The following is a 27,500-nucleotide window of genomic DNA, read 5'->3' on the forward strand; positions in this document are numbered from 1 at the left end:
TTTTTTAATTATGCTCTCTCTAATATTTTTGGTTTTTTATTTTTAATTATATAATACAATGAATCTCATAAAATATCATAAATGTAAATATATGTGTATTTAATTATAATTTTTATATAATTTATATAATAAAATTAATAATAACAATATTACTTTTTTTTTTATTTTTTGTTTTCTGACCAATATCACATCATCTTGATGAGCAGAAGAGATTTCTTTAAAAAAAAAACATTACAATCTTTCTGGGATCCCAACTCGTTGATGCAGACGTGTATTTCTATATACATATATAATTTTATTGGAAAACTTTTCCTTTGATAAATCAGTGTATCATATCAGTTTGTAAGAACATATATCTCAAGAGTTATCATTATTAACCTCTTGGAATGAATTGATTTAATTATATTCCTATGTAATCATGAACTCACGATTTCTCCAAACAGTCCAAATTTATGAAATCTGCATATTTATTTCTAACACAACAACATAATAGTACTCAAATTAGTTTTTCAAAAAAATTCATTTTACTTGTGCATAACTTCACTTTCGAGAGGTGTGAGACATGGAGAAAAGGCAAAAACATTTTATATCAAAGTATATATTTTTGGCACTAATTTAACTCCATAGATAATTTTACAGAAAGTATTTTTGACACTAATGAATGCTCCCATACTCGTCCAACACAAACGGCTGTTTAAAATGGTTTATCCTACATTATTTTTTTTTTGTTGTTGTTGTTAATGATGTGTATTTTGATGGTCTTAAAACATTTGCAATGTTTTGTGACCTTACAAAAAACATTATTTTTTTTTTGTTGTTGTTGTTGTGTTTGTTTTATTTAATGTTCTCTCCGGTCCCGAATGAGCCGAATGCATTATGAGGGCCTGGACGGTGGTGTATGCTGGGCGTTAAAAGCAGCAGATGATGTGTTTGTGTTGTTTTTATGATAAGCGCATGTCATTAGTTCCCCCTACTTCATTCTCTGGTCTGTAAATGAGCAGAGTTTCACCTCTTAGGGCCTTTGGCATAAGCTGCTGATCTCAGATTTGAATGTTGTGTGACGAGAGCTCGTTAGCGGAACGCCTGACCCCGAGCTCAGCTCGCTTGAATCCACGACTCTTCCTTCTTTTGTTGATCTGAAATCTCTCAATTCCCTTACTGGTCATTCGTTTAAAAATAGCTGTAATTATTGTAATGATCTTGTTTTGTGAGTTGTTTCGTAACAAACTGTAACACCTATAAGACTTGAATGAACTTTGTAATATCGTCTATCTAATAGAGAATGGAATAAGGGCTTTCAGACGGTGTTTTGCCTCGATGCATCACTGCATCTTTAATATAAGTGACCGGGAAAAGAGTTCAGCTAGGAGGTGTTTTTAATGCACTTCAAGAGAAGTGAACCAGAACACTTCAAATGCTAACTATTTTGTTATTTATTTCCACATTCGGATTCTTACTCAATAATGTAATTGTAATTCTCTAATGACAAATTGTTTCATGCCACTTGAGGGTCGGAAACAGACCGCTTACAATTTTGTATAATTTACACTTATTTTTGTTACTAATTTATTTAAATATTAATTATAGTTTCATGTTTATTTTTTTTATTCATTTATTTATTCGTTTACTATTTCTTTGTTTTTTACTAACGTAATCAAGAGAACATCACCAAATTCAGTTGTTAATTGTTTTCAATTCACATTTCTGTTAGAAAAAGGGTTGTTCTCATTTGGTCCGAAGCAAATGAACTAGAAGCAGTTTTTTTTTTCAGAAAACTTTAATTTCGTTTAGTGCTTTACCAATACAGATTATTCAAAGCAGGGTTATTATAAGTAACTAAATAAAACCGTAAACCATTTTTGGCACTTGAATGTACATAAAAAAACAAAAAAACTAACTGAAATAAATATAATTAAAATAATAAATAAATAAATAAAATATAATAATAATAATAATAATAATAATAAAAACTTAATTTCAGCTAGTTGCCAATAAAACATTTTGCATTTCCATTTAGTTTAACTTGATGTGAAATAAATCTAAACGAAAACAAAAATAATAACAACTAATGAGAGTTTTTTAAAAAAGAAACAATTTTTTTTTTGAAAATTAAATTAAATTTTTAACGAAATTATAATGCAACAAACAAACAAAATATTTTAATATTTAAAATAGTATATAATAAAATATAAAAATTTTCAATATATTAAATACAAACGATAAATAGTAATGTCAGTAATAGTGTAAATAACCTGTGTCAAGCCACTTTACATAAAATGAACAAGAAAAATCCTTGTTAATTGTCATTTACAGACAAACTCTGTTCTAGCTGTAAAGCGCTCTACGTTCAGATCAATCTGTTGTCGTGCAAATCATATGTGTTTCCTCAATCATCGCATGTCAATTAGCCAGAGCGGTCGTGTGCGCAATGGTGTTTTTTGTTTCTGGTTGATGAAAACCTCATCAGCTCCAGACAGCTCCAGAAACCACTCCGTGACTTCCTGTGTAGTGAGCGTGTGCGAGGTGCTCTGTATTCCCGTGTGTTCGTCTGATTGCCGCGGTTTCATTCTCAGATCAGAGAGGATAACAAGCGGCTCTGCATCCGTGTCTGGTGATGTCTCTCCAAACTGCCAGAAACCGGAGGAACTACAACCTGCAGATGTACACCGAACACCAGTGAGAGCCGCGTCATCTTCAAAGGATCAGACCACAAAACTGCTATTTGTCTCTGGGCTGTACGTTGATTCTTCAATTTTAATCTAATTATTCCCACAAAACGCTGTCATACACTCCAAGCCTATATGCGATTTCGCACGCTTTGGCCTAAATCTACCCACCAATCAGGTCACGGTAGAGTAGCATCCAAAATAGTGTTTAAAGAATTCTTCGGCTCACCAAGCGCATTTGTTGATCAAAATACAGCGAAGCAGGATATTCCGGAAATATTTTTACTATTGAAACAGCGGTTTTTTTCCCTCTTGATCTCTGTTTTGTGTATGTATTTGTGATGGCGCAGCTGGATTTTTCGCATCGTACTCCAGTCTTCAGTGTCACATGTCTTCAGAAATCATTCTAATAGGATGGTTACTGCTCAGAAACTTTCCTGATTATTAGCAATGTTGAACACAGTTGAGCACTTTTTGCAGGATTCTTATGAATAGAATCTAGATCTGCCATTTAATCTGAAATACAAAGAGACACTCATTAAAAAACATTACAAAATCCTACTGTTCCACTTTGAAATTAAAATTGTAAATTTAAAGAGCATCATTGTGTTAAATGAGAAAAGCATGACATAGAAAGTAGCTTTTAGAATTGTATTTTATTGTCTTCATTTTCTTTTTAATTTTACATTTTTGGGTAGAACTATCCTTTTTAGATTGAGTTTTTATTAATATGGATGTTTTGTTTTCCAGATTTTGTATTAATATGTAAATATGTATGATATTCTCTAAATTAGAAACTCAAACGGCCAGCGTGAATTCATTTGATCATCATTTCATTTTTGATCTCGTTCAAACGGCTGATTGATTCAGGAATGAAGTAAATGAATGGGCCATTGAATCACTGAATCATTGAATCACTGAATCATTGAATCACTGAATCATTGAATCACTAAATCATTGAATCACTGAATCATTGAATCACTGAATCACTGAATCATTGAATCACTGAATCATTGAATCACTGAATCATTGAATCACTGGTTCACCCGATTCGTTCAAACTCATTCATTCAGAAATCGGTGTCTTTGAGCGCTTTATTATGCGCCGTGGTCTCCAGCATTGGGTTTTGACGGCAGCAGTGGTGTCAAGTGTGGTGCCGCGTGTTTTTCAGGACTCTGCTGGCGCTGGGCTGTCTGTGGTCGGGTGAAGGTCAAAAACGCTGAAGAGGAGCTAAGAGCTCAAGCGCCCTAAACGTGAGGTCTCCAATCAAGACGATCCACAATGCACTCAATCAATGCATTGCCACACATGATCTGCGTCGCAAACACCTTTCATTAGAAATCCCTTTCATCTTCACACCAGTGGGATTTAAGTATTATTAATATACTGTTTTAGTTTTTTATTTAATGGTTTTGAATTTTTATTTTTATATTTTTAGTTTAGTTTAATTTTTAGTAATTTTGTTTTGTGCTTTTGTCATTTTATTTTATTTTTTTAAATATTGCTATTCGTGTCGACATTATTTTCATTTCAGTTTTAGTTTTAGTTCATTTTTAGCTATTATTGATGTATATTATCATTCATCTATAGATTTTATTAATATTTTTAATTACATTTTATTTTTATATTTAAAGTTTTTTTATTTTTTATTTTGTTTGCGGGCTTTTTTGACATTTTTTATTGTTAGTTTTTTGTGTTTATTTTTTTTTATTTCCCATTAGTAATTTTAGTGCTTAAACAATGTTTACTTTAGCATTATTAATATACTATTAGTAGTTCTTTATTCATATTTTTATTTAAGTTTTATGGTGTGTTCATTTTTAGCTTTTGATTATTATATTATCATCATTCAATTATAGATTTTATTAATATTTTTAATTAGGTTTTTTTATATTAAAGTTTTTGTTTTAATTTTAGTTGTTTTTATTACATTTATTATGTCACTTTTATTAGTTTGTTTTTTAAATATTACTATTTAGGTTTCATTTATTTTTATTTCAGTTGTAATTTTAATTTATTTCCCATTATTCCTGTTCATTTAATAAAAATATTTTTGTTTAGTGTACATTATGTCAAAGCTGCAGTGATTTTCCAGCTGGTTTATCTGATGACAGGCGCTCGTTAGGCCTCAGTGTGTGTGTAGTGAACTAGAAAGTAAACTAAGAACAAGTAAGGGCACTAGACCCTGTGGTTGTTGTTCATTAGCGTGCGGCGTGTTTTGTGCAAGTATATAATGATTGCTAACGGCTATAGCCATCGCAGCTGGATCTGTCAGACGTCAAACTGAGCGCCGGTCCAGGAGCTGCTGGTGGGACAAACTGTCAGAAAAACGCTTCACCAACGTCTGGGCCAAAGAACCGCATCAAACATGGCTGGAACCTACGGCTCTCCAGCAGGTGAGAGAGGATGCTGGGATAATGATGTCCTCCCTCATAAGGCAGATAACCAGCCTATTAATTCTGTATGAGCCAAATCACAGAGCGCCTCTCCCTCTCTCTCTCTCTCTCTCTCTCATCTCTCTCGCTCTCTTCCTCCGCTCTCTCATCTCTCTCTCCTCCCCAACTTCTCTCCCTCATCTTCTCCTTTCTTCCTTTTTCTTCCCTCTCTCTCTCTTCTCCTCTCTCCCCTTTTTCCTCCCGCCCTCCCTTTCCCCCCTTCTCTCTCCCTCTCCCTGCAGGATGTGGAAGGAGCAAGCGGAAACCCTCGTCTGGTGCAGTACGCCTTTACGTGATGAAGCGCCGCAAGAAATCCAACCGGGACAGTCTTCGGGAAGCCATTCGCACGCTGATCGGATACGGGATCTTCACACGTTCGAGCCGCCACGACCCAGGACGCCGGTGAGAACACCAATCTTATAGAAATGAGGAACAAGGGGAAACACTGTCACAGACTCAGATCTAAAAGAAAGAAGTTGTTTTTTTTATTACTCTTTTAGTTTTGGATTATTTTTTAATTCTCAAAATTTCACAAATTTTTTTTAACTTGCATTTCAGATTTTTTTTTTTTTTACTTCTAAACTTTTACTTCCAACTTTTTTTTTTTTCAGATTTATTTTTACTTCTCAGTTTTTCTTCGCCAATTTGTGTCAGATTTTTTTTTTCACAAAAATATTCATAATTCTAAACGTTTAATTCTCATCATACATTTTCAACACACATTTTTTTCCCTCAGTTTTTTCTTTTTTTCTTTTTATTTTTAATTTTCTTTCTAAATACCATCTATATTATTTTTATAATATTTTTATTATTAATAATCAATTACTTCTAATTTCTTTCAGCTTTTAAATTAATTATTAATTAATTAATTAATTAATTATTAATAATTATTATTTAATTGTTGAACTATCAGTGGCAGAGGCTTCACTCTTTTCTTAATGACAAATAAGTCATTAAATCCAAAAAATCTGGAATGTATGGAATTGTTTATTACTTCTCAATTTTTTCAGCTTTTCATTAATATTGTTATATTTCTGTATATTCCTATTGTTTATTTTGTTGTTTATTATTCTTATGATGACGCAAACTAACTCTTGATTTCTTTTAAAAAAACTCTCTCTTTTTTATTTAAAGTAATAAGCCATTATGTCCTAAAACTCTCGAACTTCTTACAACTTCTCAACAACTTCTCAATTTTTTTCCTTATAACCCTATAACTATTGCATCTGTTTAAATCTCTTTTGTTTTTATTGTTATTCTTGTGTTTATTGTTTTTATTACTGTTTTGTGCTTTCTGTTTTCTCAGTGTTTTATGTTTTAGTATTCGTCGGGGGTCCTCTGAAGGGGGCCCTTCAGTCTTCATTTTTATGTATTGAATTGTAGCAATATAAAACATTATTTTATAGATTAATGAACATTTAAAGTCACCTGTACCTAGGAAAATATTTGCTTGTTATTTTGTGTTTAGAATAAGCTGTAATATGAGTTAAGGGTTAATATCTGCAATCAGTGTTTTTTAAGTGGAGTTTGGAGTGAATTAACTCTAATCCTTAGTTTACTGAGCGCAGTAAACGGTGGTTTGTTCAGGGTGGCTTTCTTTCTCTGCTTTCTGATTGAATCGATTCTCTGCTTCATTCACTCGTGGACGTTGATGGAGGGCTTTAAAGAAACTCTCAGTTATGGAGCTCACACTGATGCTGGTCTTTAGGACGTTGAATTAAATTCAATCAAAAAGAGCAAACTGATCCCACTCAAGAATATGGAGTGCCAAAAGTGCCAAAATAATAAATAAATAAATAAAAACATTAAAATGCAATCAAGCAAAAGACTGTTTGTTTGTTTGGTTTTTTTACATTTCTTATTATGCAGCTATTTATTTAATTTAGATTTTGGTAATATGTTTGTATATTTACTTCTGTATTTTTTTTTTTTTTATATATATATATATATTTATGTGTGTATTTGAATATTATTGGTTTTTGACATCTTTGTATATTTATTTAGTTAAGAATTTTTTTTTTAACATTTCTTTGCATATTTATGTATTAATTTATGACTTATTTTGGGCATTCCATACTAACAAAATAAAAGATTTATTTATTAATATTTATTTATTTATTTTTATCAGAACTTACTCTCAGATATGCAAAAGGAAAACAAAATGTTTTTATGATATAATGGGGAACATGAAATAATTTTTTTTGTCTGATTCAGTTCATCTCAGACACCCCACACCTCACTACATACAACAAAAACAAAACAGTAAAAAAACACTTTTGGTGCTACAGCTGTGTTTGTACCGTTGCCTGTGTCTCAGGTCCATGTGGTGGAGCGGCTGAGCATCGATAAGATCCGCTTCTTCCGCTTTCTTCGCGTGTGAGGCGCACTTACGCGGTGAAGACGGGCCCGGTGGTATTTCGCGTTTCGAGGCGGTGACGGGGGAGACATGACAGCGGGTGGGCTGGCTCGGCCCCGGCTGCAAACCCGACGTTGGAAGCTGGGAGACGGACGAGCAGGCCTTCGTCTTCGGACGGTCATGCGGGTGAGTGGAGAGACAGACCTGAGCAGACGGGATCTCCTGACCGCTGGAAACGGAGAAAGCTTGGGTTTCTGATATCATCGGGACCCAGTTCCAAAAGTTTGGTCTGGATCAGAACGATCTGGATTTGAAAATACAGTGTTTGGTTGTTCAGAATCGTTCTTTTGGGACGTTTACACACTTCTCACACTACCAAATCCCAGCTCTCTTGGAATGAGATCACATGTCACAATATAGGCTGCTAGCTGTGTAAAGAACAGCGGGTCGAGTAGCAGCGTTAGCTCGCTGTGTGTGTTTTTATTTGATAAGACCAAAAACAAAACAACACTAACATCGCCTTCCATTTTTTTTTTTATTTTTTTTAAAACAGTACGAGCCTCGTCTCAGCCACAACAAATCCGTAAAAACTCACTGTACATGCAGCTGTTAGAAACTACTTTTGACCCCTTCGTAATATACAGGGATAAACGACTAATACCGACTAGATATGTGCATTTTCTGAAGAAAACCTGAGACTGAGACTAGGCGATCCCAACATGTTTTAACCCTTAGCTAGATGATGCTATCATATATACAGTACAGACCAAAAGTTTGGAAACATTACTATTTTTAATGTTTTTGAAAGAAGCTATGTGTTTTTGAAAAGAAGTTTCTTCTGCCTCATCAAGCCTGCATTTATTTGATCAAAATACAGAAAAAAAAACAGTAATATTGTGAAAATTTATTACAACTTAAAATAATAGTTTCTATTTGAATCTACTTTAAAAAAATAAATTTATCCTGTGATGCAAAGCTGAATTTTCAGCATCATTACTCCAGCCTTCAGTGTCACATGTAACATCCAGTCTCTCACATGATCATTTAGAAATCATTTGCTAATATTCTGATTGATTTATGAGTGTTGGAAACAGTTCTGCTGTCTAATATATTTGATGAATAAAAGGTTAAAAAGAACATGCATTTATTCAAAATAAATAAAAAAGCTAATATATATATTCTAATAATATATTTTCTTACTATCACTTTTTATCAATTTAAACACATCCTTCGCTGAACTACAAAGTATTGATTTTATATTAAAAAAAAAGAAAGAAAAAAAAATTACTGACCCTAAATTACTGACCCAGTAGTGTATATTGTTATCACAAAATATTTATATTTCAAAAACCATAGCTTCCTTCTTCTTTTTTTTTTTTTTCTTTATCATCAAAAGTATCCTACAAAAGTAATCACATGTTCTGAAAAAAATATTAAGCAGCAGAACTGTTTCCAACTTTGATAATGAATCATCTATATAGAATGATTTTCTAAAGGATCATGTGATAATGATCCTAAAAATTCAGCTTTGCATCACAGAAATAAATGATAATTTTAGTATAATAAATTTAAAAACAATTATTTTAAGTTGTATAATAATATAAAATCACCAATAATTACAGTTTTTTCTGTATTTTTGATCAAATAAATGCAGCCTTGATGAGCAGAAGAAACTTCTTTCAAAAACATTCAAAATAGTAATGTTTCCAAACTTTTGACCTGTACTGTATATATATATATATATAGCATATTGTTATAGCATATATTTCAGAATTTTTCTTTTGATCAAGCCAATTTTCTAGATCTGATCCGGTCCGAAGACTTTTGGACGCCTTGATGTGTTTTTGGACATTGATCTGAACGCTCCTTGGTTGGTTCTGCAGGGTCATCGTCTCCCTCTAGGGCAGCAAGTCTGTTCGGACGCTGCTGGCACGCTGGTGATGTTGTGGGTTGTATGATCAACTTGGAGGACAAATCCATGATCTTCACCCTGAACGGAGAAATCCTGATCACCAACAAGGGCTCTGAGCTGTGCTTCGCTGACTTTGACATTGACGACGGTCAGTCAAGTCAAGCTTTATTCATACAGACCTAGTGCTCTATAGTAAAAATAGAAAAACATATCTATATATATTTATATATATTTATATATATATATATATATAATATATATAATATATACTATATATATATATATATATATACATACAATACATGCATACATTTATCTAAAACACAAGTATTGTAAAACACACACAGCATCACTTGGTTAGAGAACTTCATCTGATCTGATTTCAATGCCTTAATGACCCTGAAAAAAAAAAACTTTGGTGCATCTGTGTGCTAGTGTAAAAAAAAAGCAAATACAGATTATATACACATATAAATATACATATAAATTAAAACACACAATATATGTATGATACACATGTGCATCCATACATATTTATTTATTTATTTATTTATTTATTATTTTATATATTGTTTGTTCATTTTTGTTTGTTTTTTTGTCATTGTTTTGATATTATAGTTCTGTATTTATTTATTTATTTGTTTATTTTTTACAATTCTTTATATATTTATGCATTTTATTATATCTATATTTTTTTTTACATTTCTTTGTATTTATTTATTTGTTTGTTTTTTATTTAATTTATTAAATTTTTTTTATTTATTTAATTATTTAATTGTTGTTTTTTTTTGTTTAATTTGTTTTCTATTATGCATTTTTATGCATTATGCAACAAACGTTTGTCCAAAAAGAGCCATTTTTCTTGCCCCAGCTTCCTGTTTTAAAAGGAACTACATCAATACAAAAGCACTCGTCTTGTGGTTTTATGGAGTCTTGAATGTTCTTCTGTGTTTTGAGTGTTTTTTTATTGTGGAGAATATTTGACTGAAGAACATCAGAAAGACAAAATGATCTAGTGTTTGGATATTATGTTGCATACTGCAATCATTCTCAGCCGTTAGATCACCGTCGGCGTCTCTGGTCTTCCAGGTTTCATCCCGGTCTGTAGTTTGGGTCTGTCTCAGGTGGGCCGTATGAACCTGGGGAAGGACGCCAGCACCTTTAAGTACTACACCATGTGTGGCCTGCAGGAGGGCTTCGAGCCCTTCGCCGTCAACATGAACCGAGAGGTGACCATGTGGTTCAGCAAACGCCTGCCCACCTTCTGCAACGTGCCCAAAGACCACCATCACATCGCGGTGAGCACGAGCGGATGAGCCTCGAGACCTTCCTTTCGTTCTCAGTGTCCCGTCGAACCTTAATGAACTGCTTTTGTTCCTGAAAGAGCTGTTCTGGGTTCCCCCGGGACCTCACAGGGCCGTTCGCATCGATTCGGATGGAAATGTTCCAGATCAATATGAATGCATCTGTTCGGTCCTGTGTCAGGGTTTGTGTGGCTCTAAAATGGTCTTAATAAGCATAAATAACACAGATTAAGGCCTTAAAAAGCTGAAAGTCTTAAATTCATTAAATGTTGCAGCACTGCAAAAAATGGAAATCTTCCTCGGCATACTTGTCTTGCTTTCCGATATAAATATCTAAACATCCTTAAATCAAGATGCATTTACTAGAGATGCAAAATTAAATGAACATAAAAGTCTTGTTTTCTGTGAAATTGAACAAAGTGAGTTTATAATTAAAATAAGAACAAATATCTGCCAGTGGGGTTTAAAAACTTGTTTTCCCGTTGAATTACATGCATTTTTCTGAGCACACTGGCAGATATTTGTTCTTGTTTTAATCATAAACTCACTTCATTTTAAACAGTTTCTCAGAGAACAAGACTTCATGTCTTCTGTCAGTGTGCTTCTCCAGTAAATCTGTCTTGATTTAAGGAAGTTTAAACGTTTGTACTGGAAAACAAAGCATAATGCAGTGCCATCAGAAGGTACAGTAGAAGTTATTTCCATATTAAAGTTAAAGAGATAGTTCACCCAAAAATGAAAATTCCACCATGATTTACTCACGCTCAAGCAATCCTAGGTGTGTATGATTTTCTTCTTTCAGACGAATCCAATCAGAGTTAAATCAAAAAACGTCCTGGCTCTTCCAAGCTTCATAATGGCAGTGAATGGGAGTTATTTTTCAATAGTCCAAAAGAAGTCCAATAAAGCGCATCTATCCATCATAAAAAAGTGTCTCACACGGCTCGGGGGGTAAATGAAGGCCTCTTGTAGCGAATCAATGCGTTTGTGTTAGAAAAATGTCCTTATTTAAAACTTAATAAACCATAATCTCAAGCTTTCGCTGACTGTTGTACGCACATTGATGATGTGGCGGATGATGTAGGCGTAGCGTAAGCTCTGGTGAGAAGTAAGAGAGCAAAACAAAACACCAGTCACGAATTAGAAGCACAAAACAAAAATGTGGGAGGATTTCGATATAAACCAAGAGGAGACTTTTGTTAAGGAATTTTTGCTTCCTTTGCTCCTGTAAACAAACATCGGTTCTCGCGAGACTAGCATATTCTCAGTGGAGCTTACGCTACATGCTACGTTCTACGGGTCATCCGTCGGAATGACGCGCGTACGACAGTTAGTGCAAACAATATATTATATTAAATTAAAAATAAAAAAATTATATCTTTCACACAAAAACACATATATCCGACACAGGAGGCCTTTATTCACCCCCCGAAGCCGTGTGAGGCACTTTTTATGATGGATGGATGCACTTTATTGGACTTCTTTTGGGCTATTGAAAAATAACACCCATTCACTGCCATTATAAAGCTTGGAAGCCAGGATATTTCTAAATATAACTCAGTTTATATTCGTTTGAAAGAAGAACATCATACACACCTAGGATTGCTTGAGCGTGAGTAAATCATGGTGGAACTATCCCTTTAAGCAATTTTGTAATGAAAAAGTAATAGAAATCTGCATGAAGCTGCATTTTCAAACTTGCAAATACTGTGCTCGCTAGACAAGACCATATAGGTGCTTTGTGTTCCCTTAATTTATTCCATCAGTTTTTTCCATCATTTCTCTAAAAAACATTTAAAGAAAATCTTCATCACCCTCCAAAAATCCACAGAGCTCCCTGCATACTCCGCGGTGTTTTAATCCCGCCGTGTGTGCAGGTCACCCGGATCGACGGGACGGTGGACGGTCCGCCGTGTCTCAAAGTCACCCATAAGACGTTCGGGACACAGAACAGTAACGCTGACATGGTGTTCTGCAGACTCAGCATGCCTGTGGAGTCTCACTCCAGCTTCAGGAGCAGCTCTTGCACGCACATCAACGGCCTGTGTGAGGACGAGCCGCTCAAGCTCAGACACAGGTCAGAGAAGACGACGGCATGAGAAATCAGTGTGATTCCGGCATCCTGAACCAGTCATTCAGAGCTCTTGTTCCTCTTTGTTTGTTTATCATCTGAACGTTTCTAAAGGCATCCAGTGAAGTCCACCAAACACTCGGATGAAGCCAGGAGAACAGATTACAGCAGCATCACCACAGTAAGTAATCAGCATCGAAGCCTCTTCTCCTCCAGAACCGTTATGAGAATAAAGGTTATTGATATTTAATTTAGGTTCTTTTTATTTGCATTTTTCGATGTCAGCGTTTTCTAAGTTCTTTGCCAGTGAAATAAGTTCTTTCATTATAACATTAGAACATATCATTAGAACTATAATGATAAATATAACAATGACAGTCTCTATAACTGTAAAGATAACTATAACAGTAAGTACAATGATAAATATAACTATAAATGTAACAATAAATATAACAGGAAACATAATAACTGTATTGATAACCAAAACAATAAATATAGTTACTATAACGATAAATCTAAAAACTTTAATGGTAAATATAAAGTTATATATTAAATATAACGATTACGATATCTGTAACTATAACAATTACTATATTAATTATGGTGATAACTATAATAATAACTGATAAATATAGTGATAACAATATAATGATAAGTAGAGTAACGATGATGATGACTATAATGATAACTATAACAATTACGACGATAACTGTAGTGATACATATAATGATAAATATAATAACGAATGGTAAATTCAACATCAAATATAATAATAACAATATAGATTACTATAATAATAAAGATGATAATTATAATCATGACTATAACTATAATGATATAAATAATGATAACTATAATGATAATCATAATTATAATAATAATTTATAAAGAAGAAAAAGTAGTAACAATAACTATAGCAATATCTAAAACTATAACAAATAACTAATAACTATAATGATAACTGTAACATTAACAACTACAATAGTAACAACGATAACTGTAGTGATACATATAATGATAAATATAACTATAATGTTAAATATAATCATAACAATGTAACTATAACTGTAATGATGAATATAATGACACTACAATATCTATAATAATAAATATAATAACTATAATGATAACTATGATTAGCATTCATACGACGGATAGTAAACGTAATCGCAGCACACGCTTTAAAAGTTAGATTTTTTTTATTGAATGTTTTTATTGTCTGTCATTCTCTTTGTTGTTATCGTTATAGTTCTGATGTGGATTCTGCTATTCGCTAGTGATTGGGTATAATTATTGTTATAGTTATTGTTTTTGGTTTGATCGGGCCTTTACTGACCCTCAAGCTCCAGAAAGAGCTCCATATAATATTTGTGAGGTCACATGACTCCTCAGGATGTGTGATTTGAGCGTGGTATCTCTCCCCCACAATAATAACACTCTCACGATATTCGCGCGTCACAACACCCCCCCCGTTTCGTGTGTGTCGGATGGGTCACCCCTGACTACCATTACTATAGCAACCACTTCAGCCTCAGCAAGAACCGCTCAGTGACCGTTACCCTGGGAGACGAGCGGGGCCGCGTGCATGAGAGGTGAGCGCTCACGGTTACCATGTGATGTGTTGTGATGGGTCATGTGATGCGCTGACGTCTCTGTGTCACGTGACAGCGTGAAGAGGAGTAACTGTTACATGGTGTGGGGTGGAGACATCACCAGCACCGCCCACACGTCCAGCCGCAGCAACGTGGATTTAGAGATTGGATGCCTCATCAATTTGGCCACGGGTCTGTTAGCGTTTACCGTCAACGGCAAAGAGATTCCTACAACCTACCAGGTACCTTCAGCTCATCACTTAACACTCATGTAGCTATAACCATAACTATAACCAACCATAACTGACAAAGAGCTTCCCAGATCATACTAGTTACCTTCAGCTCATCACTAAACACTACTGTAACTATAACCATAACCATAACCAACCATAACTAAAAAAAGAGCTTCCCAGATCATACTAGTTACCTTCAGCTCATCACTTAACTCTACTGTAACTATAACAATAACCATAACTATAACCAACCATTACTCACAAAGATCTTCTCACATAATACCAGTTACAGTCAGCTCATCACTTAACACTCCTGTAACTATAACCATAACCATAACCATAACCAACCATAACTAAAAAAAGAGCTTCCCAGATCATACTAGTTACCTTCAGCTCATCACTTAACTCTACTGTAACTATAACCATAACCATAACCAACCATAACTAAAAAAAGAGCTTCCCAGATCATACTAGTTACCTTCAGCTCATCACTAAACACTACTGTAACTATAACAATAACCATAACCATAACCAACCATTACTCACAAAGATCTTCTCACATAATACCAGTTACAGTCAGCTCATCACTTAACACTCCTGTAACTATAACCATAACTATAACCAACCATAACTGACAAAGAGCTTCCCAGATCATACCAGTTACAGTCAGCTCATCACTTAACACTACTGTAACTATAACAATAACCATAACTATAACCAACCATTACTCACAAAGAGCTTCCCAGATCATACCAGTTTACCGTCAGCTCATCACTTAACTCTACTGTAACTATAACAATAACCATAACTATAACCAAACCATTTACTCACAAAGAGCTTCCCAGATCATACCAGTTACCATCAGCTCATCACTTAACACTACTGTAACTATAACAATAACCATAACCAACCATAACTAAAAAAGAGCTTCCCAGATCATACTAGTTACAGTCAGCTCATCACTTAACTCTACTGTAACTATATCCATAACTATAACCAACCATAACTGACAAAGAGCTTCCCCAGATCATACTAGCTACCGTCAGCTCATCACTTAACACTACTGTAACTATAACAATAACCATAACTATAACCCAACCATAACTGACAAAGAGCTTCCCAGATCATACTAGTTACCGTCAGCTCATCACTTAACACTACTGTAACTATAACAATAACCATAACTATAAACAACCATTACTCACAAAGAGCTTCCCAAGATCTTACCAGTTCCCGTCAGCTCATCACTTAACATACTGTAACTATAACAATAACCATAAACTATAACCAACCATTACTCACAAAAGAGCTTCCCAGATCATACCAGTTACCATCAGCTCATCACTTAACACTACTGTAACTATAACAATAACCATAACCAACCATAACTAAAAAAAAGAGCTTCCCAGATCATACTAGTTACAGTCAGCTCATCACTTAACTCTACTGTTACTATAACCATAACTATAACCAACCATAACTGACAAAGAGCTTCCCAGATCATACTAGTTACCTTCAGCTCATCACTTAACACTACTGTAACTATAACAATAACCATAACTATAACCAACCATTACTCACAAAGAGCTTCCCAGATCATACTAGTTACCGTCAGCTCATCACTTAACACTACTGTAACTATAACAATAACCATAACTATAACCAACCATTACTCACAAAGAGCTTCCCAGATCATACCAGTTACCATCAGCTCATCACTTAACACTACTGTAACTATAACAATAACCATAACCAACCATAACTAAAAAAGAGCTTCCCAGATCATCACTAGTTACAGTCAGCTCATCACTTAACTCTACTGTAACTATATCCATAACTATAACCAACCATAACTGACAAAGCGAGCTTCCCAGAGAAATCATACTAGTTACCGTCAGCTCATCACTTAACACTACTGTAACTATTACAATAACAATAACTATAACCAACCATAACTGACAAAGAGCTTCCCCAGATCATACTAGTTACCGTCAGCTCATCACTTAACACTACTGTAACTATAACAATAACCATAACTATAACCAACCATTACTCACAAAGAGCTTCCCAGATCTTACCCAGTTTACCATCAGCTCATCACTTAACACTACTGTAACTATAACATAACCATAACTATAACCAACCATGTACTCACAAAGAGCTTCCCAGATCATAACCAGTTACCATCAGCTCATCACTTAACACTACTGTAACTATAACAATAACCATAACCAACCATAACTAAAAAAAGAGCTTCCCAGATCATACTAGACTACAGTCAGCTCATCACTTAAACTCCACTGTAACTATATCCATAACTATAACCAACCATAACTGACAAAGAGCTTCCCAGATCATACTAGTTACCGTCAGCTCATCACTTAACACTACTGTAACTATAACAATAACCATAACTATAACCAACCATAACTGACAAAGAGCTTCCCAGATCATACCAGTTACCGTCAGCTCATCACTTAACACTACTGTAACTATAACAATAACCATAACTATAACCAACCATAACTGACAAAGAGCTTCCCAGATCATACTAGTTACCGTCAGCTCATCACTTAACACTACTGTAACTATAACAATAACCATAACTATAACCAACCATAACTGACAAAGAGCTTCCCAGATCATACCAGTTACCGTCAGCTTCATCACTTAACTCTACTGTAACTATATCCATAACTATAACCAACCATAACTGACAAAGAGCTTCCCAGATCATACTAGTTACCGTCAGCTCATCACTTAACACTACTGTAACTATAACAATAACCATAACCAACCATAACTAAAAAAAGAGCTTCCCAGATCATACTAGTTACAGTCAGCTCATCACTTAACACTCCTGTAACTATAACCATAACTATAACCAACCATAACTGACAAAGAGCTTCCCAGATCATACTAGTTACCTTCAGCTCATCACTAAACACTACTGTAACTATAACATAACCATAACCAACCATAACTAAAAAAAGAGCTTCCCAGATCATACTAGTTACCTTCAGCTCATCACTTAACTCTACTGTAACTATAACTATAACCATAACTATAACCAACCATAACTGACAAAGAGCTTCCCAGATCATACTAGTTACAGTCAGCTCATCACTAAACACTACTGTAACTATAACAATAACCATAACTATAACCAACCATAACTGACAAAGAGCTTCCCAGATCATACTAGTTACCTTCAGCTCATCACTTAACTCTACTGTAACTATAACAATAACCATAACCAACCATAACTAAAAAAAGAGCTTCCCAGATCATACTAGTTACCTTCAGCTCATCACTAAACACTACTGTAACTATAACCATAACCATAACCAACCATAACTAACAAAGAGCTTCCCAGATCATACTAGTTACAGTCAGCTCATCACTAAACACTACTGTAACTATAACAATAACCATAACTATAACCAACCATAACTGACAAAGAGCTTCCCAGATCATACTAGTTACCTTCAGCTCATCACTTAACTCTACTGTAACTATAACAATAACCATAACCAACCATAACTAAAAAAAGAGCTTCCCAGATCATACTAGTTACCTTCAGCTCATCACTTAACTCTACTGTAACTATAACCATAACTTCCCAGATCATACCGTGTACTAGGCCTAGGCGATAAAACGGTATCGGGATTTATTGACGCTACACCATCATCGATAACGATATTATTTTTTTCCGATATATCGCCGGATAGTTTCACGCTTTTTTCATTTAAAGGTTTTTGCGTACTGTCAGGGCATGGTGTCGAAGTATGGAATTACATTTGGTTCAATAAAAATACCATGCCAAAATAATATGCGCGCCACTGAGTGGCGTCTGTACTTCCCGGTCAGAGAGCACCTGTCCATTGAAAGCTCACTATCCAATCAGAGTAGATCACTGTTAAGCCCACCCCCACGAGAGGTTTGTGTCAAAACACCAAACGAAAAACTGCGAAACGTAAGCGAAATCTGTGGCAATGCATTCAGAATCCACAATATTAGCGAAAACGAATCTTTGAAAAACATCAACAAGAATGAAGCATATTTGAAGAGCCTGTTAAATTTGTGCGACTGAGTTAATTTTTTTCATTTTCATTGTGTTTTTTCTTCTTTTGTAATGGCATATTTTTGATAGTTTCTGAAAAAGTTACGTTCAGTTTTATAAAGTTACATTCAGTTTTATAAAGTTTCGTTCATTTTTATAGAAGCAAATGTAATTCCATATCGAAGACACATACCGAGTTTCATAACGATATGCCAATGCGTTCCTAAAATATATCAGTTTATGACAAAATCCAAAACGGGAAAGTTGGGTATGGTTCGACTTGGCATGCTTCACCGAATCTAAAGACACCAGTTGTTTATTTTTGGAAAACCATTTAGAAGTTATGAGCAAAAATAGCCATTTTTCATATCTCCTGACCACTAGGTGGCGCTGTGCCAAAACTGTTCAGCTAGCCTGAGGTCATGGTTGTTATAACACCAAGTTTGGTCTCAATATGCTAAACCAGTGCAGAGATATAGCCTCGTTCATTTTTGCATGCTGCACGTTGAATTTGTTCGCACGTTATTTGAGAATCTCAAATAACGTGCGAACAAATTCGACTGCTCAATAAATTATCAATCAATTATAAGTTATTGCTATCGTGTGAATATTATGTAATCATGTTATTGATAAAAAAAGTAACTCTAGTCTGATTACAAGTATTTTAAAATGTAATATAAGCTAATTACAACTACTTAATTTTTTTTAAATCTGATTATGTATTCCAGATTACATAACCCAGCACTGATTATATAATATAACGATAACTATAACAGTATCTAGACCTGTAACAATATCTGTATCTGTAACGATATCGGTTACGATTGCTATAATGATAACTGCTGTATAACGATAAATATAGGAATAGCAGTATCTGGTACTGTAAGGATAACTTAATTAAATCAATGTCTATTGTCGTCCAGGTGGAGCCCAGCACAAAACTCTTTCCTGCTGTGTTTGTGCGGCCCACAAGCTCAAGTCTCTTCCAGTTTGAACTGGCCAAAATCAAGGTGAGCACATCCTCATAGCTTCATACGGTCATATTAGTGTTCATGAGCTGCTCTGCACTGTGTGACGCTCTCTGATCGGAGTTTTTATGACTCCTCTCGTGCAGAACGCCATGCCCATCTCGTCAGCCATCTTTAAGAGCGAACACAAGAATCCCGTTCCTCAGTGTCCTCCGCGACTGGACGTCCAGACCATTAACTCGGTGCTGTGGAGCCGAATGCCCAACACCTTTCTGAAGGTGGAGACGGCCCGTGTCAGCGAGAGACACGGATGGATGGTGCAGTGTGTGGAAGCGCTGCAGATGCTGGCTGTACACATCCCTGAGGAGAACCGGTACACACCTGCACACAGTCCCAAAATAATCAATAATCAAATAAAAATAATATACAAATTATTAACATGTATTACATTTATAAATTATTTCTATTTATCATATTGACTTGTAAATGCAAATTTTATATTGCTTACATACTATTAATGTGTTCTTAATAAAAATTAAATACATGTAGAAATATACATTATTTGTATTATGTTTATATAAATTTATTTAAATTAAATTATACATATTTTTTCAATATTTGTGAATATAATATTTTTTTTGTTTTAAAATGAGAAATAAATACATATATAAATATAAATTATATTATAAATATAAATAATACAAAAAATACATTTACAAGGATAACACATTTAATTTAATTTACAATTGAAATTAAATTTATAGTATAAATCTATGATTATTATTTTGATAAATATAATTTAAATTATTTTTTAAATATTTATAAAGATACTTACGAAAGTAAATTGAAAATTCAGTATGTCTGCATTAAATACAGCTAGAAATCTAAATGATTTCTATGCATTATATTTATAAATATGATTAATTTAATGTGTTTTTATGCATTTATAAGGGTAAGACATTTAAATTTAATTTAAATTCTATTTTTTAATTAAAATTAAATACATTATATTTATTTTTACATTGAAAATGTGAATATGAATATAATAATTATTTTTGATATTTGTAAATGTAATACATTTTATGTATTTAATTTTTTTATGAAAATAAAAATATAAAAATATATTTAATTAAAATCAAATACATTTATATTGAGATTTAATTTTTATTTTTAACATTGAAAACGTTTATAAATTATTTATACTTATTATATTCATGAATATAAATAATTGACATTAAATTAATTATTTTTGATATTTGTAAATGTAATACATTTTATGTAAAAATAAAAATAGCAATATGCATTATATTTATAAATATACTTTTAATTAAAATCAAATACATTTATATTTAGATTAATTTAAAATTATTTTTTATAACTAAAATAAATTTTTAGTCATGCATTTTTTTTATAAATAGACTTAATCAGATATAAATCAGGTGTATAATTAATGCTGCATCTGTAAGTTTTCTCAGTATGATTAGTGAACGCTCGTGCCACAGGTGTGTGGACATCATGGAGCTGTCGGAGCAGGAGGAGCTGCGTAAGTTCCACTATCACACGCTCAAGCTGTACTGCGCTATGTGTGCTCACGGGAACACGCGTGTGGCTCACGCGCTCTGCAGCCACCTCGACCAATCGCAGCTGCTCTACACCATCAACAACCAGTACCTGTCGGGGCTGCTGCGCGAGGGCTTTTACGACGTCCTCATCAGCGTGCACCTGGAGACGGCCAGAGCCGCCCGCCGCATGATGAGCAGCGAGTTCATCATCCCCATCACGGCCGAGACGCGCAGCATCCGCCTCTTCCCCGACGCCTCCAAGCAGCACCGGCCTCCAGGCGTCGGGCTCAGCACGTGCCTCAAACCCAGACTCAGCTTCGGCCCGCCCTGCTTCATCAGCAGCAAGCGCGAGCAGCACCTCTTCAGCCCGGAGATCCCGCTGGACGTGCTGAAGGAGAGGGCCATCGGCATGCTGACGGAGGCCGTGCAGGGCGGAGGAGACCACATCCGTGACCCCGTGGGCGGAAGCGTGGAGTTCCAGTTCGTGCCGATCCTGCGGCTCATCAGCGCGCTGCTCACCATGGGAGTCCTGACCAGCCGCGACGTGCACAAGATCCTGCTGCTCATCGAGCCCGGCGTGTTCGGGGAGCGCAGGGACGACGGCGCCAAAGAGGGGCTGACGGGAGCCGAGGAGAAGGCGGTGGAGGCCGGAGAGGAGGAGGAGGCCAGAGACGGGAAAGCGCTGGTGAAGAGCCTGCTGGAGAAGAAACTCCCCGAGTCTGTCAAACGACAGGTGATTATTATAAAACAGATAGTTCTGTCCTTGATTCTGATTGGCTGAGCCGCGTTCAAAGCTGTTGTAAATGACTCTACAAAGTAACATACACCTTTGTTTATGTTTGTGTGTTGCTCGGCAACCACTTTGTTGCACCCACAACTGTTTCTGAGGAACTACATTGTTTGGTGGAAGAATACTTTTTATATTAATATCATTACACTTTATTTGCTCTGTTTTATTTTGTGAAACCTTACTACGTATATGGAATAACCATTTTATAAAAGCAATAAGCACCCTGAAGCCGTGGTTTACAGTGAATTTATAACAGCTTAAGAGGGTTTTAGTCACTCTGCTTCGTTCCTTAGCTGTTATAAATTCACTGTAAACCACGGCTTCTTGCTTTATTTCACTGAAATAAAGTGTAACCGAGGACCACAACATCACCACCTAATAATTTTAAAAAAATAATATACACACACCTCCACAATACAAAAAAAAAATATTTTTAAATTTGTAAATAAAACAAATTTTATTCAATTATCTTTCTATTTCAGAATGTCAATTTTATTTAATGTGTTACTTGCCATTTCATTTTAATTATTTGTGAAATTCACCAGCAATTTCTGCCTTTCCTTTACTATGCATTCTTAACGCATCTGTACATTTTTAATAAAATGTAAATATTAATTGATTAAAATAAAATTTAAGAATTTAATTTATAAAATGTAAAATATTCACAGAAATTACAGTTTAACAGATATTCACATAGAAAACAGTTGTTTTAAATTATAATAATATTTCACAATTTTTACTGTATTTTTGATCAAATGAATGCAGCCTGTGTGAGCAGAAATCACTAGAAAGCGGCACACGACTAAGGAAGAGTTCAGAGATTTGACTGGCTGAAGCTGAACCTGTGTTTTTCTGCAGATGTGTGAGCTGCTGCACTATTTCTGTGACTGTGAGCTGAGGCACCGCGTCGAGGCCATCGTGTCGTTCTCCGACAGCTTCGTCTCCAAGCTGCAGGTCAATCAGAAGTTCCGCTATAACGAGCTGATGCTGGCGCTCAACATGTCGGCCGCCGTCACCGCCAAAAAGACCAGAGAGTTCCGCTCGCCGCCGCAGGAGCAGGTGCTTCTCCTGCACTCAGAGCCCTGTGATGTCACTTCCTGTGTCTCCAGCAGCTCATGCTCTGTCCGCTTGGACTCTGTTTCAGATTAACATGCTGCTGAACTTCACGGTGGGCGAGGACTGTCCGTGTCCCGCAGACATACAGGAGGAGCTGTACGACTTCCACGGCGAGCTGCGGCTGCACTGCGGTGCGTGACTCTCCTGAGAAGAACACTAGCAGTGTCTGTCGATTTCAACAAGTTACAAAAATAAACATCATTCAAACCAATTTCCATCACTTTTACAACCGTTCATGATTTACTGGAGAAATTTATACCTGATAAAATATATTAGACCTTGGAATAACTAGAAGAACGCGTATTCATTATAAAAGTGCTCATAGAGTTATAATATTTTATTAATTTCCAGTCCTTTTACAGCCGTTCATGATTTACTGGAGAAGAAAGTTTTATTTATTTATTTATTTTTTGCTCAATTTATACCTGATAAAATATTTTAGAGCATTGAATAAATAGAAGAAATTATATAAAAAATATATTTTTTACTTTTCCTGTCGTTTTTGATTTACCGGAGAAGAATTTTGCTTTTTTTTTTTTTTTTGTTTTTTTTTTTTTTTTAAATGCACAATTTATACCTGATAAAATATTTTAGAGCTTTGAATAACTAGAAACAATTATGTTCATTACTAAAATGCCAATGGAGTTGTAATATTTTATTAATGTACAGTATTTTACAGTCGTTTTTGATTTGCTGGATAAGAATGTAACTTTTTTTTTTTTGCTCAATTTCTACCCGATAAAACATTTCAGAGTTTTGAATAACTAGATAAAAATGTATTTGTTATGAAAATGCCAGTGGAGTTGTAATATTTTATGAATTTTCAAGACTTTTACAGTCATTCATGATTAACTGGAGATTTATTTATTTTTTTATTTTTATTTATACCTGATAAAATATTTTAGACTCTGGAATAACTAGAAAAAAAAGTGTATTCCTTATAAAAATCCCTGATTTATTTCCATGAACTTTTCAGTGGTTCTTGATTTACGGAATAAGAATATAATTTTTATTATTACTCAATTTATACCTGATAAAATATTTTAGAGCTTGTTACACAAATGCCCATATGATTATAGCATTTTATTAATTTCTGTGACATTTCCTGGTCTAGAAATCACACATTTAATGTCTGTCCAAGTTTTCCCAGACTGTGATTCCTGTGATTTGCAGTAGTTCTCAGGTTGTTTGAAGTCTCGCTGAGGCCCTCTAGTGGAGTCTGGACTCACTGACGGGGAATTTGAAGCTCGCTGAACAAGCTCTGGACGGAGGGTGCAGTGAGGCATTGTGGGTAACGTGCTGATGTTCTTCATCTGTGTCCCTGCAGGGATTCCAGTGGAGGAGGAGGAGGAGGATCAGGACTCGTCTATTAAAGCTCGTCTGCTCGCTCTCGTCTATAAGATCAAAGGTCAGCCGCAGAGATCTGAGCGCGAGTCGACGGAGGAAGAGCAGGCCGCTCCCTGTAAGCTCCACTCCTTCAGTCCCCAGTGTTAGCTTAGGAGTCCGTTAGCAAGCCGTATGCCAGACATCTCTTGGATCATGTTCTTTCCAGTGGATTTCACAGGGAACGCAGACAGAAAGTCCTGGATTTGTGTGGGATCACAGAGAAATGTGTTGTTTTACTGCGACTCCATTCGACTTTACTGACAGAAAAAAACAAAACCCATCAACAAGAAGCCTCATATTTCACCCCAAAACAAAAGATGAAGGGAAATCATTTTGCATATAGAAAATTAAGGCATTAGGCATTATGTTCATGACAATTAAACACCCCGCTGTCCAATTCTCATTATACTAATAGGAATTTGGGGATTCATTTTATTTTATCTTTGGGGTCAGATTAAAATTGTATTTTATTTTTATTTGTTAGGGTGAAATATGAGCAGGACATGTTTCTGTCTGATTCACTTTTATTTTATTTTATTTTATTTTATTTTATTTTATTTTATTTTATTTTTTATATTTTATTTTTTTATTTTATTTTATTTATATTTATTTTTTTTTTTTTATTTTTTTTAGGGTGAAATATGAGCTGAACATCTTTCTGTCTGATTCACTTTTTTATTTTATTTTATTTTATTTTATTTTTTTTGGGGGGGGTGAAATATGAGCTGGACATGTTTCTGTCTGATTCACTTTTTTATTTTATTTTATTTTATTTTTTATGTTTGTTTGTTTTTTTAGGGTGAAATATGAGCTGGACATGTTTCTGTCAGATTCACTTTTTTATTTTATTTTATTTTATTTTATTTTATTTTATTTTATTTTATTTTATTTTATTTTATTTTATTTTTTAGGGTGAAATATGAGCTGGACATCTTTCTGCCTGATTCACTTTTTTATTTTATTTTATTTTTTATGTTTTGTTTTTTTTAGGGTGAAATATGAGCCGGACATGTTTCTGTCTGATTCACTTTTCTTTTCTTTTCTTTTCTTTTCTTTTCTTTTCTTTTCTTTTCTTTTCCATTTTCAATCTTTCATTCATTCTTTTTTTATTTTTTTTTTATTTTTTATTTTTTTATTTTATTTTCTTTTCTTTTCTTTTCTTTTCTTTTTTTATTTTATTTTATTTTATTTTATTTTATTTTATTTTATTTTGTGAGGTTCACTATTTTAATTTTATTTCATTTCATTTTGACATGTGCCGGACGTGTTTCTGTGTGAGATTTACTCAGACAGTTCAAGGGTTTAATGGAGAAAGCTGCTGCACGGTTGTTCTGCTGATTGCAGTGTTTTTCCCTGCACAGTGAACATTCACCACATCTTCACACATACACACTCTCACACACACTCTCACACACACACACACACACAGGTTGATCTCCATTCGGTGAGCTGCTGCTGATCTCAGCGTTTGTTCGGTGTGTGACGTGTCTCAGGGGGTCATTCATCAGCGCTGCCTTATAAACACTTATTTACTGCTGACAGACAGACTCGTGACGAGTGACTGACTGACGAGCTGAGCGCAGGATTTTCCCAGCAGCCCCGTAAGAGTCGCTCTTATGGTGTCTGAGAATGAACTCGCAAACGCTCCCCTCAATCTGACACACAGTCCCTCTGCTCTCACTACACAGCACTCGCAGTACCCCGGTATTACCATGATAGATTTCTGTAAAAAACTTTTTGTTTGAGGTAAATTAACATAGTAATTAAATGGCTTTTAATGGCGAGGACTAATATTTATGCATTATTTAACATTTATTTAAATTTAATATAAAAATTTAATTTTAAATGTTATTTTAATTTTTTTTTTAATTTAATTAAAAATTTAATTTAGAAAAAGAAAACCAAAGTTTTTGGACTTTTGATTTCGAAAATTAAATTTTTTTGGTATCCTCATGGGTATCCTGAAATAATGTAGCATGTTAAACCACATATTATAATGCCAGTGACTTAAATATTGGTGACTGACTTAATGATCAATATAATAATCATAACCTAATTTTTTAAAAAAATTATAAATTCAATTTAATTTAGTTTAATTTAAATCAAGGGAAGTTTAAAGATGAGAGCTGTCCATCTCAGGGTTATTATCCATAAAAAAAAAAATCTAAATATAATTTAAAAAATTATAACATTAAAAAAAATACAGATTAATTCAAAATATGAATAAAAACTATAATATTATTAAATATTGATAGTAATAAAATATGAATAAAAATGATAATAGATACTAATGTTCATTGCAGTCAGCTTCATTTTTTTGTGTTGAACTGAAACTGCAGCAGATGTTTGACTTCAGTTCTCATTCACTATAAAGACACTGAACAGAACTGGTTTTACTCCGGTGAGAGCAGAATATCATCATATGAGCCTCTGATCGATGGCGTTTTAATAAAGCCTGAAGGCTTTGACTCTATAATGAATTCAGTTGTGATATTCTATTTATAGCGGCTCATTGCATAAGAGATTGAAAACCAGCTCAACCTGAAATCTAAAGGACTGTGCATTATCAGGTTCATTTAGAAATAAAACTACACGGCAAGTGTTAGCCTTGCATGACTTCATCTCTATATCAACAATGACTGTTTCCAAACAGGTTTGATTTCACCAGCTTCACTTTAAACTAGGCTAATTAATTACACGAGGTGGAAATTAATCACACATCAATTAGGCTGAGAAATGATCCCCAGAAGAGCATTTAAAGTCATTAATGTGTTCAGAGAGAAACGCATTGAATAAACATCACAAGAAAGTAGCTTTAGAAGCTTTAGTATTGCATAAATAATGATAATAAATGATCATTGATGTTTTATCTTTTTATGAATATTGGAAAATGAAATGATACTCTAAATACGAAACTAAAACCAGCAAGTTTTACCGAGTGAGTCGTTGAATCATTCACTCGACCGATTCGTCAGCTTTGTCATAAATATAAGAGGGTGATTTTTGCAATCATAAATAATGAAAATAATAGTTTTTTATGAATATT

The 27,500-nt window shown here is 34.3% G+C and overlaps 1 pseudogene; it reads left to right on the forward strand.

The window, feature by feature from the left end:
• Nucleotides 1–27,500, forward strand: part of LOC109110655 — a 209,237-nt pseudogene that overhangs the window by 126,415 nt on the left and 55,322 nt on the right.

This window comes from Cyprinus carpio, chromosome A17, assembly GCF_018340385.1.
Source record: "Cyprinus carpio isolate SPL01 chromosome A17, ASM1834038v1, whole genome shotgun sequence".
In the NCBI taxonomy this organism is placed as follows: domain Eukaryota; kingdom Metazoa; phylum Chordata; class Actinopteri; order Cypriniformes; family Cyprinidae; genus Cyprinus; species Cyprinus carpio.